General features: G+C 37.0%; 1 pseudogene; it reads left to right on the forward strand.

Moving 5' to 3' along the window:
* The first annotated feature begins 256 nt into the window (after positions 1-256).
* LOC143303686 (NADH-ubiquinone oxidoreductase chain 5 pseudogene) lies at positions 257-21,777 on the forward strand (annotated as a pseudogene).
* The last annotated feature ends 218 nt before the right edge of the window (positions 21,778-21,995 follow it).

A 21,995-nucleotide genomic window follows, 5' to 3' on the forward strand; every position in this document is an offset into this window, starting at 1 on the left:
CGTATCGTCGGAGCTCTGACGTGTCCGTCCACGAAAAAATTTCTAACATGTACTATAAAAAACATGCATTCTTTGAATAGAAAATAGTATAGTACCTGATTACTGTTTCCGAACGAGTGGCCTTTTTGCGCATGTAACACAAACACCAGACGATTGGTCCAAACACCTAGAGACAGCGTAGAGGTATTTGAACGCAACTCCCAGCAAAAGTACGAATGTTACTCCGTTCCAGCTGTTGTTTGGAACGCGGATGAGAATGCGGGATGATCCGCAGATCAGGCAGCTGATCGAAGACGAGTGGGCCGCGATGTTCCAGGAGAAGCGAGATCAGTTGCGCGTATCAGCAAAGAAACGGATCGAGGAGATTCAAGCTGAAAACAGGCGGACGTTTAACCAGAGACGTAATGAGGCGACAACATACAAGACGGGAGAACTAGTGGCCATCGAGAGGACGCAGGGCGGTTCTGAGCTAAAGCTGCAGTCGAAGTTCCTTGGGCCGTACCGCGTGGTGAAAGTTTTGGGGAATGACCGTTACATGGCACAAAGAGAAGGCGAACACGAAGGGCCGCGAACGACCTCCACGGCGGCTGATCACATGAAATGGTGGGACGCTGTTGTAACCTCAATGCACATCAGAGACCAGGCCACACACCGCGGGCAGGATAGCGCCCAGATGTCTGCACATCCTTGACGCGTGCCCTCAGTAGTCCTAGGTACCCACCAGGGGTCTTGGAATTTTCATAGTTAAGGTCCTTCAGGCCAAGCGAGTATCTCTTGTCTTAGATTTCCTTTTACGTTTATTGTTTACTACGGGTTAACAGGGAAAGTAGGTTTTCCTCGCGTCTGCTATGTTGCGTTAGCAACTTTCTCACGAGGGCGGCTAAATCCCTTCCTGGTCCACCAACCGTCTTATTATCCAATCGGAGACGGTGTCTACTGCCCTCACTTCCTTAACCAAAATTGTCATCAACGAATCCGATAGTCCTGTGTCCTTAGACACATTCACCCCTAGCCTTTCTCAGACATAGTATCGCCAGAAAAACTCACTTATTCTGTATCCTTAGAATAGTCAATATATCTATACCGGTCTCTATCCTTGTAACAATCGCGTACTTAACGTATTGTTGTAACTAAATCTTACATAACGTGGTTGGAGTGAGTTGTGATTTATGTTAATTCAGTGTGTGTTACATTGTGATTGCTGAATTAATAATAAAGTTTAATTAAAACAAAGTTAATAGTTGTGTTACTACTCAGCTATTTTATTTTCACCAATCAACCCCAAAAATTACGTGACACTGTCGTAGTCAACGACGCGAGTGAAACTAGCGAAGATGAGCACATCTGAGGGCAGATGTGATTGCCAGTACGGCAGAGTATAGTATCGTGGACGAAAGGTCTAGCGTGAGGGGGGGCGTGCGAATTATAAACAAGCGGTTGCTGAGCATGTGCGTGGTGCGGCTAAAACAAAAGATATAAGGTTAAGACAAAAGACAGGGGGTTGCTAAGGGACGATAAACGAATTAACAGCAATATGAATTGAGAGGCCAGAGAGTGCGGGTTGCGTTGTTGAGATAGTGTTGTTAGCGTTGTGAAGAGAGAGTTGAATCTGTGTTGACGAGAGTTGTTAATTAATTATCTAGTTGTCTTAATTATAATACGTTTTTGCGATTAGTTCATGTTAAATAATCATTGTTTTCTGTTTAATTAACATCTGTTTAATCAATTTATTATTAATAAACTAATTATAATAGTTTACGATACTACAATATATTTAAATCGATGACTTTATGTACATCTGTATCAAAGAACTGTATCAAAATCATTCACGTATATAGTGAAATCATTGACGTTGATGTTTGTATTAAAAATCATCTTATATAGACATATAAAGTGATTCAGATAATATGGGAAGTACGGAGGCCAATTCACCACACTAAAACGAGGAGAAAGGTCTATATAAACATTTACCCAATATAACCGGGGTTTCGAATGACAGCTTATTTTGTGTTGTAGCATGTAATTTTTCACAGAAATGCGACGGAATTGGTGGTTGGTTTAGCGCTTTTTTACGTTGTTTGAGTATCATGTAAACATTGTGTTATGTTAAGGTACAAGCTACATTCACTGAATCAGAGTCTGTATGGGAAACGATTTCCGAATCGCCGTTTGCTTGAGAGGAAAATGTTACAAATAATAAACGAGCGTTTTCGAAATACCCGTTCTTAGAGGAAGCTTACAACAAAAGGAAATGCGCGTGTCGGTAAAAGTGTTAGACAAGAACGAGGTTAAGAAGTACGGGGGGGGGGGAAGAACAAGAGGAAAGTAAAAAGTGATATGCAGCTTGGTAGAGGTTCAGAAGAAAAGTCTGAGGAAATTGTGAAAGGAAAATGTCTGACATAAAATGTGATGATTAAGAAAAGAGTGGGGCATGAAACATGTTATATAAAATATATCTTATATGTTCTATTTTGGTTCATATATATGTCGGAGATAAAAGAACATCGGTGCCTTCCCTTTGGAACTTCAGGAAAATCCCTTAACACCGTAATCTAGATTCTATCATAGGCATAATTAAACAATTGTCGTCTTTTAATCCGATTGTATTTGTTCGAGATATGTAATAATGAGCTTGAGCTCGAGGCGACAGCCAGTCGCCGAACGTAGCTGCGATCAGGGGATGAACGCTTTGTCTAACAAAGGTATGGAGTAATTCTATAGCTCTCCTTAAAAGAAATATTTGTGGCGGCACGCGACAGTAAACATTCCAACGGTTTCTGTCCCCTGGCTCGCCACACGCAGACCCTATTCTTCGAGTAAGATGATTGCCAGATGTCGATGCGTCTCCGCAGTACATGTTCAGCTAGCCTGAGGAGCCGTTATAAATCTTAGGATTTAGTTAACTAAAGTCCTTCAAACAAACAGTCTTTGTGCCAGCTACGGGAAGATAGGAGAGACCTATTTTTCAACGAACGGCGTCTCCAACTAGCAACATTCCCTCGAGGGCGGCTAGCATCTTTTCCTAACCACCAATATGGAAATTGACCAATTAGCAGCAACGTCAATTTCCCTTACTTTCTGAACGAAGGCTATCCTCGACGAATCCGATGATCTCGTGTCCTTAGACACACCCCATCATAGTTTTTCTCTGTGGCATCATCGGGACGGAAATTCATTCTTTCTTGCGATCTCATCGACGAAAAGAGTAACCCCATACGACCAGTGAATATTACGCGTTTTATTAACAAAGAGTCCGACTTAGATTTTGTGAGCCCGTACATCTACTATCCCGTTGACCGCGGATTCGTTATTGCACTTAGGATCATTGTCATTAGTTTCTCGAGTATCTAATTACCACGGTTACTTGTCCGATTCTATAATAATCGCAGTTGCACTAGTCAATGTCTTCCCTATTGCACAACGACAATGTGTAATCCAAATGAAGATTCGTTTCACGCCCCTAACCCTAATTCTAATGTAAACCCGACATTTATGATGTAAAAAATGTATATGTAATACAAAAAGAATGTAGAATATAGGTACTAATGTTTAATCTGATTTTCTGTAATTTTGACAGTTTTGTAATCTTTTATTTTTATATTTTTATATTTTCTATATCTTTGTGCTCTTGTATTTTTTATATAATTCTATATTCAAGTAACAGTATAAAAAGGATACGAAAAGTATGGAATGGCAATGCATGTAACGGTACGTGAATGTTACGCGTGCGCAAGATAACCAGGAGAGGTTGTATAGGAATCAAGAGGTCGTTGGACAAAGAGAACGTTTTTTAGCATTACGTTATGTTTAAGACATTCATATATTCTGCAGATATTAGTTGCTATCAGTATACCCACGTCGTTATTAACAAGATGTTTATGTATTTCCATTATCTTTGTTCTAAAATTCACTGTTATTTTGGGAATTTGTTAAAAAATCTCTGAATTCTTTTAGGAGATGTATCACTCTAAACTGAGATCTAAACTCAGATCACAGGTTTTTTTTTATTTTATAGATTAGATTCACAATTTGTCCAGTTTGGACATTTGGTAGAATTTTTTAGCTGTTAGATTATTATGTGGGTAGCTACCCCCAGTAGGATACCATCTTCGTGTTTGTTTGGTTGTGTCCTTTGTGAGGTCTGCTGGGTATTTTCCTTTCAGCCTTCTATCCATGTTTGAGGTGTTGATCGTTTCCGCAGCTAGCCAGTTTGGCTGTGTTCCTATTCTTTCTTTGTATTTTTCTGCGTGTCTGCTAATTTTCTCTTTGACCATTGGTATTCCCAGGTCCTTCCGTATGCCTTCGTTTCTAACGTACCATGGGGCGTTTACTATTGTTCTAAGAATTTTAGCTTGTACTGTCTCTATTTTGTTTATATGGCTCATTACCGCTGCCCCCCATAGTGGTATTCCGTACGTCCAGATTGGTTTTATGATCGTTTTGTATATTTTTAATTTATTTTCTATGCTTAATTTGGATTTTCGACTTGTTAGCCAATTCATTTGTCTCCTTGTTGTCTGTATTTTGTCTATTATTGATTTAGTATGCTGTTTCCATGTGAGTTGTGTTTCTAGGTGGTCTAGTCCTAGGTATTTGACTTGCCTTGTTTGCGGTATGTGCGTGCCGTTCAGTAGGATGTTTGATGGTGTCTGTTTTCGCAGTGTGAGTGTAATATGGTTGCATTTATCGGGGTTTGCTTTTATTTGTTTATCTTGCAGCCACTTTTCTATTTTTGTGATATGTTCTTGTAGTAATTTGACTGCTATTTCTGGGTTAGTGTGCCTGACTAGTACAGCTGTGTCGTCCGTGAGTGTCAGTATTTTGCTATTGGTAGTTGTTGGTATGTTTTGTGTATAGTATTGATACTAAGACGCTTCCTCGCGGAACCCCTGCCTTGATGTCTTTAACTTCAGAGTATGTGTCCTTGATTTTTATTACGAAGGTTCTGCTGCTTAAGTAAGATTTTATTAATTGGTATATTTGCTCCGGAAATTGTTTCCTGATTGTTTGTAGTAGGCTTTCGTGGTTTATTTTGTCAAATGCTTTATCTATGTCCATAGAGAGGGCTGTACAGTATTGTTTGTTTTCTAATGCTAGTATTATTTCTTTAATGAGCCTGTGCATTTGCTCTATAGTGGAGTGTATGTTTCTGAATCGAAATTGGTGATCTGGTATTAATTTTTCCTTCTATATTATTGGTTTTATGCGGTTGCATATTATTTCCTCTAGTATTTTGGAAAACACAGGAAGTAGTGATATTGGTCTGTAAGATGCAGTTTGGTGTGGTTTTTTGCCTGGTTTAGGTAACATTATGTCCTGTGCTAGTTTCCACAGTTTAGGAAAGTATTGGATTCTTAGTATTGCATTGAATATTATTGTCATTAGTGTTATCGCTTTTGGCGGAAGGTTTTTCAAGATTTTACCATTGATTAGGTCGATTCCTGGTGCTTTATTGTTTTTTGTTTTCTCGATTATGTTTCTAATTTCTTGTGCTGTTGTTTTAGGTATGGTATAGTGGTTGTCAGTTGAGGTACTAGTGGTAAACGCATCCTCGTCCGTATGACGTTTGGGGTTGCTGTTGTTGATATTATGTGGTATAAATGTGTTTCAAAGGTGGTTGGAAAATTCTTCAGCTTGCTCTTCGTTGCTTCTTGCCCATGTGTTGTCTGCCGTCCTGATTGCTGGGACTAGTTTTATTGGTTTCTTTTTTTTCGTGGCTTTCCATAGGGAGTAGTTGGAGTTCTCGTGAGCAGAGGGTGACTCTATGAATTTTGTGAATTCGTTATTGTTGTGCACTTTTATTTTGTTTTTTATTTCCTTTGCAAGTTTGTTTAGGTGTTTTTTGTTTTCTCGTGTTCTATGTTTTTGCCATTTTGCTTTCGCTTTTCTTTTTTCTCTAATTTTTTCAAGTATGTCTGATGGAATTATTTTTGTTTGTCTGTTGGTTGGTTCAGGTATAGTGGTTGTCCATGATGCTTCTTGGATAGTTTCTGTCAATGGTGTTACTGCCTGTTCGACGTGTTCGGGTGTTTCCAGTGGGATGCTGCAACTGGTTTTGCTCTCGATTATTTCTTTAAAAATTTGCCATTTGGTTGTTCTGTTGCATAGTGTCCCTGGATTGCTATAAAGTATTAATTTGTTTCTGTAAGCAATTGGGCTGTATGCAACGAGGCTGGGTGTTATTTTTAGTTTATTTGCGTTTAGTCCCTTTGTAACTGCAAAATCGAGTAGGCCAGGTATTTTGCTCAGGTCTGTCGGCCAGTATGTCTTCCTGTGGATAATATATTGAGGTTGTTGTTAATGTATTTTTCCAGGGTTCTACCTCGAGGTGTGGTAATTCTTGATCCCCATAGCGTGGGTTTGCATTGTAGTCTCCCGTTGCGATATACTTGTCACCTAAGTGTTGAAAGTACTCTTCCCACGTTTGTGATGTCATTTTGTGTCGCGGTAGTACATATACTGCTGACAACTGTAAATGGTTGCTGCTAGTTTGTACAGTAACGGTGGTTGCTTGTATATATTCCTTACTAGCTTGGCTGTGTTAGTGGTGTTTAATGTCGTTTCTTATTATTACTGCGGTCCCTCCGTGTGATTTTCCTGAGGGATGCTTGGTATCATATATTGTGTAGTACGGTATTTTTATGTAACTTTTTATAGTGAAGTGTGTTTCCGATACGAGTAGTATGTCGATATTATTATTATACAGGAATGTTTTAGTTTCTAGGGCCCTTTGTTATAGTCCGTTAGAGTTCCATGCTGCTATTTCAAGCATGTCCATTTTTATTTTTTACTTAGCAAGTTTGTGAGTAGTTGTAACATGACTGTTGTTTGTTGTACTTGTTGCATTAGTATTGTGTTTTTCTCACTTACCATTTTTCTTAATATCTCTGTACCTTTAATGGATTGTCTGAGCATTTCTTTGATTTCTGTATCGTCTTCGGTGTTGTTGCTTTGATTCTGTTTGTTTGTGGGCGTTGTTTGTCTAATGTTTTGGGTTACTTGCGCGTAGCTGCGGTTTCCTTGGGGATCGGTGTTTCCGTTTATAGCTTTTGGTTCATTTTGTGCTTTCAATGTTGCTTAATTATCCGTTATACTTTGTTGTGGTTGGTAGTTGTTGATTGATCTATTGCCAAGTGGTGGAAACTGTTTACGTTGTGATTGTTTTCTGATTTCGCATCCTTTATAGCTGGCTGGGTGGTTTCCATTACAGTTGTAACATTTTACTTCATTTATTTTCCCTACGTATGGACAATGTGTTGTTAAATGCTTCGTATCGTATCTTGTCATATTGTTTATTGCTCTTGTTTGATGACCAATTTTTGCTAATTCGTCACTTAATTTTTTTTGTGTTAGTTTTTGAATGTAGTCCTCTTATAACTATTTCGTAGCTCCTTTCCGTTTTCAGCTGGTATGTGTGGTATACAGCGTTTTTTCTTTTAATTCTTTTATCACTTTCCTATAATTTTCTGGGGTGTTTATTTGAATTTTTACTTGTTCTAATTTTGTTTGTTTTATTGTGTAGTTTTCCTTCCCAACTATATCGTTTAGTCGATCAATAAGCGGGTCTATTATCTGGGCGTCGACAAATATTGGTGGTGGTTTTGTAGTTTGCGTTGATTTAGTTGTGTTTTTGGTTGTTGGGTCGTCTATTTCTTCCGTAAGTGAGCTGAAGGAGTTTCTTAATGGTAATTCTTGCAGCCATCGCTGCTTTTCTGTATCTGAATTTCCTGTTATTTTTCGTTTCTTGTTATAACTTGCCACCTTCCAGCTTTCATCCTGTTGGGTTAATTCGTTATTGGTAATATTCTCTTCATTGTTTGGTATTGTTTCCATATCAACTTCGTTTGTAGCTGAGCATTCCTGTTCTTCGTTTATTGGTTGGCTTGGTTTTGATATGTTTGTTGTTTTATTTATGTAGTATTGTTCGTCTTTGTTAATTATTTTTATCGGTGGGATGTGCTTTTTCATTTTAGTTTTGCTTGTAGTCTTCTTAGTAGAAGACACGAGTTTCCACCATTTAGCTATGGGCGTTGCCGTTCGTAACTTTCTCTTCCCCACTTGCCGCACTTTTTCTGAAGCACTGTTTTACACGTCCGTTTGGCTCGGTTGCTCTGGCAGAACTCGATTTACAACATTGAGAACATTTATATCGAAAATTCTTTCTCGCATGAAGCTTCTGTATTAATACAAAAGGCACGAATTAAGATATATGATTGTTCACAAGTATTAGAGCACTTGCTGATCTTATAGATTTTATAGAAAATGTGATACATGATTGACCAAGATTATTAAGAAAATGAAGTTTACATCCGTATGAGATTAACGATCCGAAATACACACTTTGTGAAAATTCGTGACAGTTGGAAGAAAAGTAATGAATTAACGATTATGTGACAGCAATTAAAATCCGTCGATCTAAGGTCTTTATTAAATTAAATAGTTCAAAATCGTTTACATATTAGGTGATCCCATAAGTTTTTGTGTATATATTTATACACTTTTGTGTATATATTTCATGTGTCGATTTCTAAACATACGGCGATACGGGACCAATGCACTTGAGCTTAGCTGATCGAGAACAGGCTAGAGTAGATCTTCGTGGGCATAAGATCGTAATATAGTGAACACAGTGACTTCTAACAGTAAAAAATCACGAGTGAAATGCGTATCCATTTTCGACATCTCATGTTATATAAATTTCGGAAAGAAAGTTCGGTAACAATTGCCAGGAAAAACATATGTGCTGTTTACGGAGAAAATACGCTTTCATCTCGCACCTGTAGGAAGTGGTTCCAACGTTGTAGAGCTGGGAATTTCTGTTTAGAAGAGGAGGTACGCTCCGGGTGTCCTCCTCAGACAGACGGAGATAAAATTCGGGATCTTGTTGAAAAATCACCAAGTTTGACAGTTCAAGAGATGTCAAATGTACTGAAAATACCTAAGACAACGATTCATAGGTGTTTAAAAAAATGGGGATGGTGTCAAAGTTGAACGTTTGGGTGCCCCATGAACTTACGGAACGGAACCGTCTTGAACGAACGACAGCGTGCATGTCATTAATTGCACGTAATAAACGTGAACCATTCCTTAAACGCCCCTGGTAACTGGTAATGAAAAGTGGACACTTTTCGAAAACCCTGAACGGAAACGTAGCTGATCCCAACGAAATCAGCCAGCTGAACGCTGTGCAAAACCAGGGTTACATCCACGTAAAGTTCTTTTGTGTGTATGGTGGGATTATAAAGGAATACTCTATTTTGAACTTTTATCTAGTGGTGATACCATTAATTCAGACAAATATTGCGCTCAGTTAGAAAAATTAAGGGAAGCACTAGCTGAAAAACGGCCAGGTTTAGTGAATAGGAACAACGTTATCTTCCATCACGACAATGCTAAACCGCATGTCGCGGAAAGCGTTACAAAAAAATTGTCTAAATTTAATTGAAAAATTTTACCACATCCCCCATATTCCCCAGACATTGCCTCATCTGATTACCACCTGTTCAGAGCATTACAACACTTTTTAGTAGCTAAAAAATTTGAAAATATTGACACTCTCAAAAATAGCATAGAAAATTATTTTAAAGAAAAACAAGAGAACTTTTATCGAGACGGAACCTACCAGAAAAATGGGAAGAAGTTGTACAACGAGAGGGGGATTACATTTTTTCATGAAACTGAAAGGTATGTAAACGATCTTAACATATATAACCTCTCGAAAAACGGCACGAACTTATGGGATGACCTAATAATTAAACAACTATAAATATATCAAAAGATTATAATAAAAGAATGTAATAGAATATCTAATGTCCGTACTTGTAAATACAACGAAAAACGTAACGTGTAGATTGCAGATGTTTATGAATGTAAAATTTGCGAAAAGCATATGAAAGTTATACGCATAAAATATACAAATATTGATAAATGCACGAAAACTATGCGTATATGCACAAAGATATGTACAATTTATGAGTAATATGTCTAATATTGATTTATTAACGTTATGTGAATTGATACAAAAGGATATTTAACAATTTCGTTTTAAATAAAAATCTATTTATGACGACGCGCCAAAATTCGCATTACGATAAATTACGATAAATTATAAATTGCTTTTCCGTATCTGCAGCACTCGAATTGTACAAGTAATGTGTGCGTTTGAGGGCCCGACCTTTTGGTCGACCGCGCCATACCTGCAGTAAAAACGCATACTGGCTTCGCATTTAGATGTTCGCGTTCGACTTGGGAATGGCGCGCATAGATGGTCGGCGCGCGACTTGCTCTCTCCTTGCGGATCATTGGACAAGTTAAACCTACCCTTTCGGGCGGCAGCTCGCTTAGCTGGCGCCACGCGATACCTGCCACCATATAGCTCGGTCCCAGCAGGTTGGCTCTCCAGCCGATTATTCCTGCTCGGCAACCATTTTGTAGGCTTACCGCTTGCACCGACGGTCACAGGTTTCCTCTCCAGCTCGCACGCTTCGTGCTTTTTTCTGCGCCCCGGTTCTTCGTTACTGTTGTTTTCTTGGTTCTATCTTGTTTATTGTTCTATCTTCGATCCAGTGTTCTGTTTGTTGTATCCGTTTATTTCTTCGTTGCGATTCTTTGTTTGGTTGTTGTTGTTGTCTCTATAAACTTGAAATATAAATGCAATTTCCTTTTAAATACAGTAACGAGGTTTATTCAATTTCGATAACATTGTATTAGTAAGATACCAATTCCAAATAAGCTAGCAACTTTTCGTTGAAGTTTATTTTATATTTCTTAAATTATTCGGGTAAAGATAACTCCACACTGACGGCCTATTGTCCACAGACAGATGTCGTAGTAATCGGCGGACAATGTCTGTCAGTGAAACTTAAGGCGCGTACGGGCAGACTACAGGCGTCTGTAGACATTGCCTGCCGACAACACATGGCAAAACATGTATATAAACTGCCTGCAAGCAACGTCGCTTGTCCACTAGAAGTTTGCCGGGTATCACTGCGTATCGATGAGTCGAAGATGCCTTGGAGATGCAACACACGGATCGTTTAAATCTACCTGTAATCCAATCAAGCTAGCCTAAAAAAAAAGACAAATTCAACATTAAATTGTATCGGACATTTTGCTACAACGCTCAACTGATAGAAATCATGCTCAGGAACAAATATATGTCTTTGCTAACTTTCTAAATATATGTAGACGACGTTTTAAATTGCTAGTAGTTGAAACAAACAATATGATATATTTTTGAGTGATCTATAAGGATTTACAGGCCCACTGAGAAATCTTATTAGTGTTCTCTTGCACTATGTATTAAAGCGCATCAACACCGATAGAAGCACTGTACACGCGATATCGTCGCGTCGTGTCTCCTGAAAATCGCCGATAAGTCGCTCGAAACTTTACTGGAAACATTTCTCCATGTTCTACTGACAATCACATAGCATGTGTCATTGCTGGAATTTGATAAATTTGGTTGAGAACACGAAAGAATTTTCCGTTTACAGTAAAGCAAGGGACTATCGAGTTGGAACAATTCGTGTTTGAAAATAGCGTTCTATGCTAAAATAGCGGTGGAAATTATACTACATGTAAAAGTGAGTCATAAAAACAAATACAATTTTCTTATTTTCTATCTTTTTTACTTTTATCGCAAGTTTGATTTCTATACATATAACTGTTTTCAATTTAAGGAGGAACTTATTTTCTTAAGGGCTTTTCATACAAATTTGAAAAATAACTGTTGTTTTTGATCCCTTATCTCTATCTTTATCCTTCTATTTTTGTGAGACTGTATCGGTTATTTATTCTTAATTTTTACAATCCGAAGTCTAATTTATGTGCCGTATTAATTTTCTGTGAATAATTTAGAGATATGTGAAATCTTGCTATATATATATACTGTTTGGTACCTATTAGAAGTGCGTTCGATCTAATGTGGAAAATTCTTAATTTAAATAAAATAGTTTCAAATTGATAAGGCTGGGGCAAACTAAGAAGTTTCTGGAATATACAGGGTAGTAAGTCGCTTCGCAGATATGTGTACATCGGGACAATATGTTACATATGTAATCCCTTACACAGTTTCATATTATGGTGTAAAATAATCATTCTTCTTTTAATATCAGTTGGTTTTTGTATTTTTATTTCATTTATCTCATAGATTATAATTCCTTTAGGAAATTTTTGCAAAAATTTTCGCGCGTATTCCAAGTTGGCCCGTTGACTAGTTGGCAAAAAGAATTCCGCCGGCAGACGTATGCCGGTGCCGTAAATCATTTCGGCCGCCGTTGCGTTTCGGTCCTTCTTTATCGCAGTTCTTATACCTAATAAGACGATCGGGAGAATTCCGACCCAGTTGCTCGTGTCGTGGCATTTGATCGCCGCCTTTAATTGTCTGTGTAGGCGTTCTACCATCCCGTTAGACGCTGGATGGTAGGCCGTTGTACGCAAATGTTTGACGCCGAGCAACCGGCATAATTCCTCGAATAAACGCGATTCGAATTGACGTCCTTGATCAGTCGTAATTTTCAAGGGTACGCCGAAACGAGATATCCAGGTAGAAAGGAGGGCCGAAGCCACGGTTGACGCTTCCATATCGGCGATAGGTATGGCTTCAGGCCAACGCGAAAAACGATCGATATACGTAAGGCAATAACGGTATCCTTGCGAATATTGCATTGTGATGATATCTACGTGCATATGCTCGAACCGGCCCGCTAGCGTTCCGAACGTTCCGACGGGCGAGGATACGTGTCTGGTGACTTTGTTGCGCTGACACGGTATGCATTGTCGTGTCCACGTTCGGCAATCTTTATTTACCGACGGCCAGACGAAGCGCGTCGCTACCAATTTTCGCGTAGCTCGCATCCCCGGGTGGGAAAGTCCATGTAGCGCTTGGAATACGGTGCGGCGTAACGGTTCCGGTACGTACGGTCGCACGGTCTCGGTTTTAATATCGCAGTATAACTAGACGTTGTGATCGGGAAATCGTACTTTTCTCAGCTGCAACGCGCTCGAGCCAGCGTTGATAATTCTGCGTAGCTCGTTATCCTTTTCTTGCGCTGCAGCTAGCGTATGGTGATTGGTTTTCCGATCGCTTCGATGCGAGATAGAGTATCGGCTACGTTATTTTCTACCCCTTTTATGTGACGGATATCCGTCGTAAACTGTCCGACGTAGTCCAGATGTCGAAACTGTCTCGGCGAACACTTATCGAGGCTCTACAAACATTGTGGCCTTTTTCCTACTTAGTTCGGTAATTTTCAATTTTAAGGTGTTGAACAATTTCGTTTCGTTGTAATTTAAGATTTGTTAACGAGCACTTTTCACAAACTGACCGCTGTTACTTGTCTTTGGATCGTTGTTTTGTGAATACGGTGAATGTAGGAATAAGAAAGAAGAGAAGCAATTGAGATACAACGAGATACCTTACAGATTTTATATCTAGACAAATAAAGTCAAAAGAAATATAATTTAACCAGTGTCTGGATCCATTTGGACTAGTCAGCAAATAACGGAAGTTGTTTAACTTAGTGTCATAAGAAGCCAAGGTATCTCTAAACGACGGATTTAGTATCAACATTCATTGTAACTTCAAAGAATTGTGTCGGACTTAGGCATGGTCTTCTGTGCAGTTGACCGAACGTTGCGCATTTCCAGAGTTTAGCTATCGTCCAATATCATTTTGATCGTGAGATTCTCGAAAATCCAATTAAATCGTTTTATAACAATGAAATAAAAAATATGAAAACTTCGTTTTTCTTATTTTGGCAATTTATGAGTAATTGCGTTATCGCTGGAGCAGACAAAGAAAACACCGGAAACTACTTGCAGTGATCAGTTCCGCGAAGTAGTGGGGATAACTCGTATCCGCTTAAAATTTGAAGAGACAAATTTTCGACTCTCTGAGCGACGTTTATTTCGTCAGGACTATCAATTGTCGTTTGAACGTTGTGTTTCGATCGTTCGCGGAGAGACGCGATCGCGAGATAGCACGTCAACGAGAGTTGTAAGTTCCCGTTACGATTAAATAATCGACGCCACGAACTGATCGATTCCCTTATTTCGATTAGGATAATAAGGGTAGTTCAATGAATTCCACAGAATTAACACAAATAAATTAACGTTTATTTTAACAAATTATCAACTAGGAAGACATAAAGAGAACAACAAAAAGAAATGTAACTGCGTTTTGCTTGATAAGTAATGCGCGATATAAGAGATGTGTTGACGGTTCGGCTTCTCGAAAAGTTCTGCACGCCTTTCGATTTTTTCCGTTTTTTCTGGAAGGCGACCCCCACTACGTTCGGATCACGCCACATTCTTTTACGCGAGGTAAAATAACGGCCACGAATCGACGTTTCTGGAGGTCGCCCTGCTTAATGAACCATGCGCTTGCCACTACAATGTTTGTTTGCCGGGCAGCCGCGACGATCCATCTGCGACATTATAGTGCCGCGATCGACAGTTAAGAATATGATCTATGGTAAGCCGCATGGCGTAACACGTTGCATTAATTTCTCTAATGTAATTTCGCGTACCTTTAACTGTAACTCAGTTCTTTCGGTACTTAACGAGAGAGCCGAAAATTTCGTCGTTTTAAAGTTTGACGATCTCAATAATTGTTAGTTGTGTAATTTCGTGCTCCTGATAAGGATCGATAACTTACAATTAATATGCATAAAAATAATTACAAATATTGTTAAATATGCCCGCCTTGATATTCAGTGCATTTATTATTTCTTCGTAACATGTTTTTAAAGACGCTTAATAATATCTCTTCACTTATTTGTGACACTCGCCTTTCGATATTCTCCTCAGCGGTTTCGATTTGTACACATCAGTCTCTAACATCCCACAGAGAAAGAAGATTATTCTATTCTCTCCGTTTATTACGCCCCAAGGCTTACTATAGGCCGTGTTCCTAACCGTCGCAAACAGATCGTCTTACATGACCGTCGAGATATACACAAAGTAGCGATAAACGCATAGTTGTCGTCAAGCAGCGAGTTCCAGAAACATCTATTCGCCTTCGGTGCGTTATTTTATCCGCATAAAGAAAGAAGCTGGTATACGTGATCATAGGCGCGAACGGTGGCGTGATCCGAGCGTAGTGGGGGTCGTCTTCCAGAGAAGACAACGAAAAGGATCGAAGAGTAATCGGTCCCTTCTGAAGAGTCAAACGTTATAAATTGCTTAGTCTAACGAATTCATTGAGAGATATCGCAAAGCCGGGTCGAATTCCTATAACATATCAACTGTATTTATCGCTAAATAATTTGTGACGTTTTTATTATTACATTCATTATTTTTAAATATACAAGCTATATTAACCTGTTAATACAGTGTTAAATTCATTGAACCACCCCTATTATCGTAACAGAAATCAGAGGATCGATCAGTTCGTGGCGTCGGTTATCTAATTGCAACGGGAATTTACTACTCCCGTTGACGTGCCTTCTCGCGATCGCGTCTCTCCGCGAATGCTCGAATAAACACGGATTGCTTTTTAACTAAACATATTCATACCCTGTTTTCTCAAAATCGAAAGCTTAAAACATCCGTTCTTACTGATGTTATTTCAATTATATTTATATCGCGTTATTTCAATTATCTAATATATTTTTTACTTTTTTCATGTAAAATCATCATTTTACCAATTGTACCATAATTATTAGGAAGCTCTGTTAGAATTTAATCTTGGAATTAAGATTGATAATCTGTGGAAGACACAATGTTTGTGTTGAAACAATATAATGTGATATTTATTAAACAATTATTACAGGAATTATAAGTGTGTGTGTTCTGGAATGTAGACAGTTGGCTAGTTATTCACAGACTGACTGGCTTAGTGACCCATGGCCCTTGAAAAGGTTTTGAACCCCACTCTCTATGCAGTAATGAGTGTGACCTGTGTGGGTGTCTGTGTGGCGTCACATGTGCCACAGAACCTTCTAGTAGCTTCTCGACGTGCCCATCGGGAATGTTCCATCCATATTCCTACGCTTCTTCCGCCGAATTCTCGAAAGAGCATGCACGTGCTAGCCGCAGTGGTACATCTCACGAACGCACGCTAATGAGGATATCGCTGAACAACGAAGGAAAGAATCCGTTCGATCAATCACCTCATCTGTAGGCGATTAATATCGTTGTATTCCAACAAACTCTGAACAATAACTTAAACACGAAACTGTAATTTGTGTCTTTATAATTTGCAACGTTGTTAAAATTTTGTATCTCCCTTTGCAAATGCAAATAATTTAAATGAAAAAATACATGGTTTTTAAATCGTTTCTCTTATATTCGTAATAATAATTTCGTTCTACAGTGAATGCATTTATTATACAACGACGTGATTTTCGGTTGTTTATTGGAAAGTTATAATGCTGCTGATCTATAGAATTAGTACTGACTGTTATAGTAATATGCACAGCGAGTCATTTGTAATAAATTGTAATTACTTGTAATGTATATCGATTGTAATTACTTGTAAACCACTCAATTCATAAATGCATACATATGTGGCGGCACTCGACAGCACAAATACGACAACTCGACACTAACTAATACCAGACAACGGCAGCGCAGTGGTTAGCGCCTCAAGTTACGAACGTTCGGGATCTGGGTTCTTAAATCCCGGCGACCGTAGTCCGATTTTTCTTCCACGATTCTTAAATGAAAAGAAAATACAGCAGTACCCTAGCAGCGACATCTACAGCCAGCAGCTACAATTATCATTTGTGTCTTTGTTCTCTCCTAAAGGCCGTCCAAGGGACTTGAGAATGCAAAGAAGAAGTGCTGCAAGAACATAACAAATATATTTACAAACCAAAACCAATTCATTACAACGCTCATCCTTCAATTACATCCTCCGTCGCGAAAATCCTCCGCTTCCTTTCTGTCAATCCATCTTGCCCATATGTGGTTCCATAGCTGCTGAATCGTATATAGACAAACAACAACTTGAGTAAGCAAGGGGGATGGATGTAGAGCCGACAAATAAAGGAAAAGGAGAGAGAAGTGTTTCGTCCTTGAGTTTATCATATTGTGTGGGCCGGGGTATTCAACGCTATGTCCCCGATTCGCTCTAAGTACTCAGGTTCTAGACACCCTTGGAGGGCGGTAGATTTTTCTTCATCGCCCGCGATGCTCGCTGCCGCGAGCTATCTCTCTAGTAAGGAGAAACATAGCACTATCTTCTAGGGCATCGTCAAAGGCACGCGGACTACTTCACTGGTCGTAACTGTTTTATTCTTGTTTGACATATCGTTAGCGCGCCCGGAATCACGATCATTGAAATCTCATTAGCTCGATCACGTCGGGGTCACTTACACCTCACATATTTCAAATAAAATCTGCATAATTCTGAAGGAAACACAACTACATTTGGGTTATCTTGTTTTCACAGAAACCTGAGAATTGCTCAGAGTATTTTAATAAAATATTCAACTACTTTAAAACGCAAAAAATAGTTTATTGTATGGAATATATAGAGTGGTTCACGCAATTGTTTCGGCATAATTGGAAAATTCGAAATGTGTAGCTTTAAAAATATTGCAGAGGAAAAATCGGATTCGTCGAGGACAACCTTCGTTCAGAAAGTAAGGGAAATTGGCATTGCTGCTAATTGGTCAATTTGTATATCGGTGGTTAGAAAAGGATGCTCGCCGCTCTCGAGAGAAAGTCTCTAGTCGTTCGGGAGACGTCGTTCGTTAAAAAATAGGCGTTTCGACCGTTCGCGGAGAGACGCGATCGCGGGATAGCACGTCAACGAGAGTTGTAAGTTCCCGTTACGATTAAATAATCGACGCCACGAACTGATCGATCCCCTTATTTCGATTATGATAATAAGGGTAGTTCAATGAAATTTCACAGAATTAACACAAATAAATTAATGTTTATTTCAACAACTTATTAACTAGAAAGATATAAATGGAACAAAAAAAATATAACTGCGTTTTGGTTGATAAGTAATGCGCGACATACCACATGTGTTGACGGTTCGACTTCTCGAAAAGTTCTGAACGCCTTTCGATTTTTTTCGTTTTTTCTGGAAGGCGACCCCCACTACGTTCGGATCACGCCACATTCTTTTACGCGAGGTAAAATACGGGCCACGAGTCGACGTTTCTGGAAGTCGCCCTGCTTAATGAACCATGCGGTTGCCACTACAATGTTTGTTTGCCGGGCAGACGCGACGATCCGTCTGCGACATTATAGTGCCGCGATCGATAGTTAAGAATATGACCTATGGTAAGCCGCATGGCGTAACATTCTCCCCCCGTTGAGAGGGTACCGATCAAACTAGCGAGGTGTGGTTGAAGTTCCCATCTTATTTCGTCTCGGTGGCTAGTTGTTCGGGTTTCTCGAGATCGGGTTGAATTGGCAGTGGGACAAGCCTTTTGACGCCCCGATCCAAAATGCTCTTTGCCGTCTGAACTGTAGCTGTTCGGATGACACCATCGGCGCCTGGATGAACCTTGATAACTCGACCCAGAGGCCAATGCATGGAGGGAACGTTGTCTTCTCTGAGGATGACGATTGTGCCCTTTTGGATGCTGTGTCCACCCTTGCTCCATTTATTGCGGTTGGTTAGCTCGTTCAAATACTCCTTATGCCAGCGGTTCCAAAAATGTTGTTTAAGCTGTTGGATATGCTGCCATTTGGAGAGTCGGTTCAATGGAATGTCCCTGAAATCTCGATCACGTAAGCACATTAATGAATCGCCAATGAGGAAATGTCCGGGAATGAGGGCTAGGAGATCATTTGGATCGGTGGAGATAGCAGTTAGCGGGCGGGAATTGAGGACTGCTTCTATTTCTATGATAAGAGTATTACGGTGTTAAGCTCATATGTTTCTGTTTCTCCACTCGCGCTGCGCCATAATATCCTTTGATATTTCCGATCCTCTGGTCGTACGAGGAATTGCCGATACATTTTCTCGATGTCGCCAGTGAGTACGTACTGATGAGCGCGGAATCTAATTAATATACAAAATAAATTGTGAATTGATTCGAGAATATAGAATTTCCCCATTTTCATGATTATCGTGATTTTTGTATAAATATATTTTTTAAGATACTAATAATTAGGTACTTATAAATTAGTATTATCAATTATTTTGCATTTATAATTCCGCCTCTAGTATAAGTGTTAATTGAAAACTAACTTTATGTTTCAAAAAGTACTAGCAAAGTCGTTGAGTAACAAGCCACTGATGCTAACACAAATAGCATTGTCGTAATTAAATATTTCTAAATATTCATTTTTCATTTTGAACCTGTAGAAACAATTTATTATATATACTATTAGCTAAGTAATTGCATATTTAATTAAGTCGAAATATAAAACTTAGTTATTTTGATAATTTAGAAAATAAAAAACTGACAAACATTTCAATTTAATTTATGGTTGGAACAAAAGACAGTTATTTTTCATTAATTGGAATATTGCAATGCAGAGTACTTTCCAAAATACGCCGAGAGTATTCCTGATGGTGAAACGAGCGTTGCTTCATCGAACGCAGCTAAAGAAAACAACATCTATGTAGTTGGTGGTACGATGCCTGAAATAGAGGGCGATAAATTGTACAATACCTGTACTATTTGGGGTCCCGATGGAACTTTGATAGCAAGACACCGAAAGGTAAGTAATATATTCCTTTATGGCTTTGAATTTGAAAATATTGGGGTGAAGAAAGTGACTCTATCTAGGAATAATTTAGGAATATACATATGTACATACGTATACTATAACCAATTCTATAATTTACGGTTTATAAAATACGTTATGATACGGGAAACGCCCATTTTTGTTGTAATGTGTTTGTTGTTGTATAAATTTTTCACATACGAAAATACTTATTTTTTCTCCTTTTTAAACATTATTAAATGATAAGATTTTTTAATAAAAGAAAGTGATAAAAACGCTGGCAGTTATTAAATAAAAAATAATTAAAGTTTAGGAGTTGGTAACTTTGATATTAATTTACAAAAGTTGCAGCAATAGAATTAGCGATTACATTTTTATGTTATTAGGTACATCTATTCGTGTTAAGGAAATTCGAGGATTTGGGAATACAAATAATTGACTATATTTCCCACACAACAGTTATATATCTATATTACACTCTGAAGAACGTCTTGCACGCACGCTTGTCGCCAACCGACTATCCTAGATTCTTCTAACATCTGGCAACAGTCTTTTGTCTCAACTAAGACCTTGACGCCCACTGACCCTTACACACACACTCTCATGTACAGTGTAAATGTACCACTTCCCTAACAATTTTTATGATTAGATTTAAATTATTAATATTTGTATTTTTAGTAATATTAATTAGTTCTTTTATTTAATTATATAGAATTAGATATATAAATTTAAATAATAAATATTTAATTAATCGTTTTTATTATTTAATATTAATGTTTTTAATATCAATAATTTTTTAAATTTTGAGACCTAATATATTAACTTTATTATTAGGATGAGATGGTCTGGGTTTAATTTCTTATTGTTTAATTATTTATTATCAAAAATTTTTATCATTTAATTCAGGAATAATTATAGTAATTTTAAATCGTGTAGGAGATTCTAGTTTATTAATAATTATTTCTTTTTTAGTAATTTTTGGTACATGAAATTTAATTTTATATAAAATAGATTTATTAATTTTATTAATGTTCTTTTTAATAGTATTTACAAAAAGTGCACAATTAATATTTATGATGTGATTACCAGCTGCAATAATTACTCCTACTTCTGTGTCTTCATTAGTTCATTCATCAACTTTAGTTACTGCTGGAATTTATTTATTAATCAATTATGAGATAATAATTGATTTTAAATATAAAAGATTTATTTTAATAATTTCAAGAATAACAATATTAGTTTCAGGAGTTATAGCTAATTTTGAAATAGATTTTAAAAAGATTATTGCTTTATCAACATTAAGTCAATTAGGTCTTATAATAAGAACATATTCTTTAGGAATAACAGATTTAACATTTTTACATTTATTTATTCATGCATTTTTTAAATCTATAATATTTATGTGTGTTGGAAGATTTATTCATTATGTAAATGGTATTCAGAATTTTCGTTTTTATTCTGGTATATTTTATTTATATCCAATAAAAGGATTATTAATAATATTTTCATTATTAATATTATGTGGATTTCCGTTTTTAGTAGGATTTTATTCTAAAGATTTAATTGTTGAATATTATTTTTTAAATATGAAAAGAATTTTTAGTACAATAAATTTAATTTTTGGAACAATTTTTACAGTATCATATTCTTTTCGTACAATATTTATAATAATGGGAAATAATTATATAATAAATTTAATTTATTTAAATGAAGATTGTATTATAGCTGGAATTATATCAGTAATTTTAATAATTATATCAATTTTAAGAAAATTTATTTTCAATTTTTTCTTTTATCAATTAAATATTAATTTAATTTATAGTTATAAATATCTTGTATTTAAGATAATATTATTAGGATTAATATTTTTAGTATTAATATTAAATATTTATTTGAAAAAAATTAATATTTATCAAAAGATTTTTTATAATAGAATTTTTTTATAAGTTTATAATGAGTTATTTAACAAATAAAATAATTTATTATGAATTTTATTTTGAAAAATGTTTAGTTGAAACATTTACAGGAAAGATTATAGGATATGTTTGTGATTTATTAGAAATACATTTTAGATTAAAAATTTCTTATTTATTATTAATATATATTTATTTATTAATATTAATAATAATAATTTGATTATAAATATATTTATAATTAATTATTTAATTATTATTACTAATTTATATTTAAATTAAATAAAGAGAAAGATGAACGTGTTTAATTTAAATAGCTTATACATTTAGAGCATAATATTGAAAATATTAGGGAAATTTAAAAAATTTTGAATATTAAAAAAAAAAATTTAAAAATATTAATATGTATGTCGGATTAGCACTGGCAGTAGGGTTGTGGGC

The sequence above is a fragment of the Bombus vancouverensis genome, chromosome 15, assembly GCF_051014615.1.
Source record: "Bombus vancouverensis nearcticus chromosome 15, iyBomVanc1_principal, whole genome shotgun sequence".
NCBI lineage: Eukaryota > Metazoa > Arthropoda > Insecta > Hymenoptera > Apidae > Bombus > Bombus vancouverensis.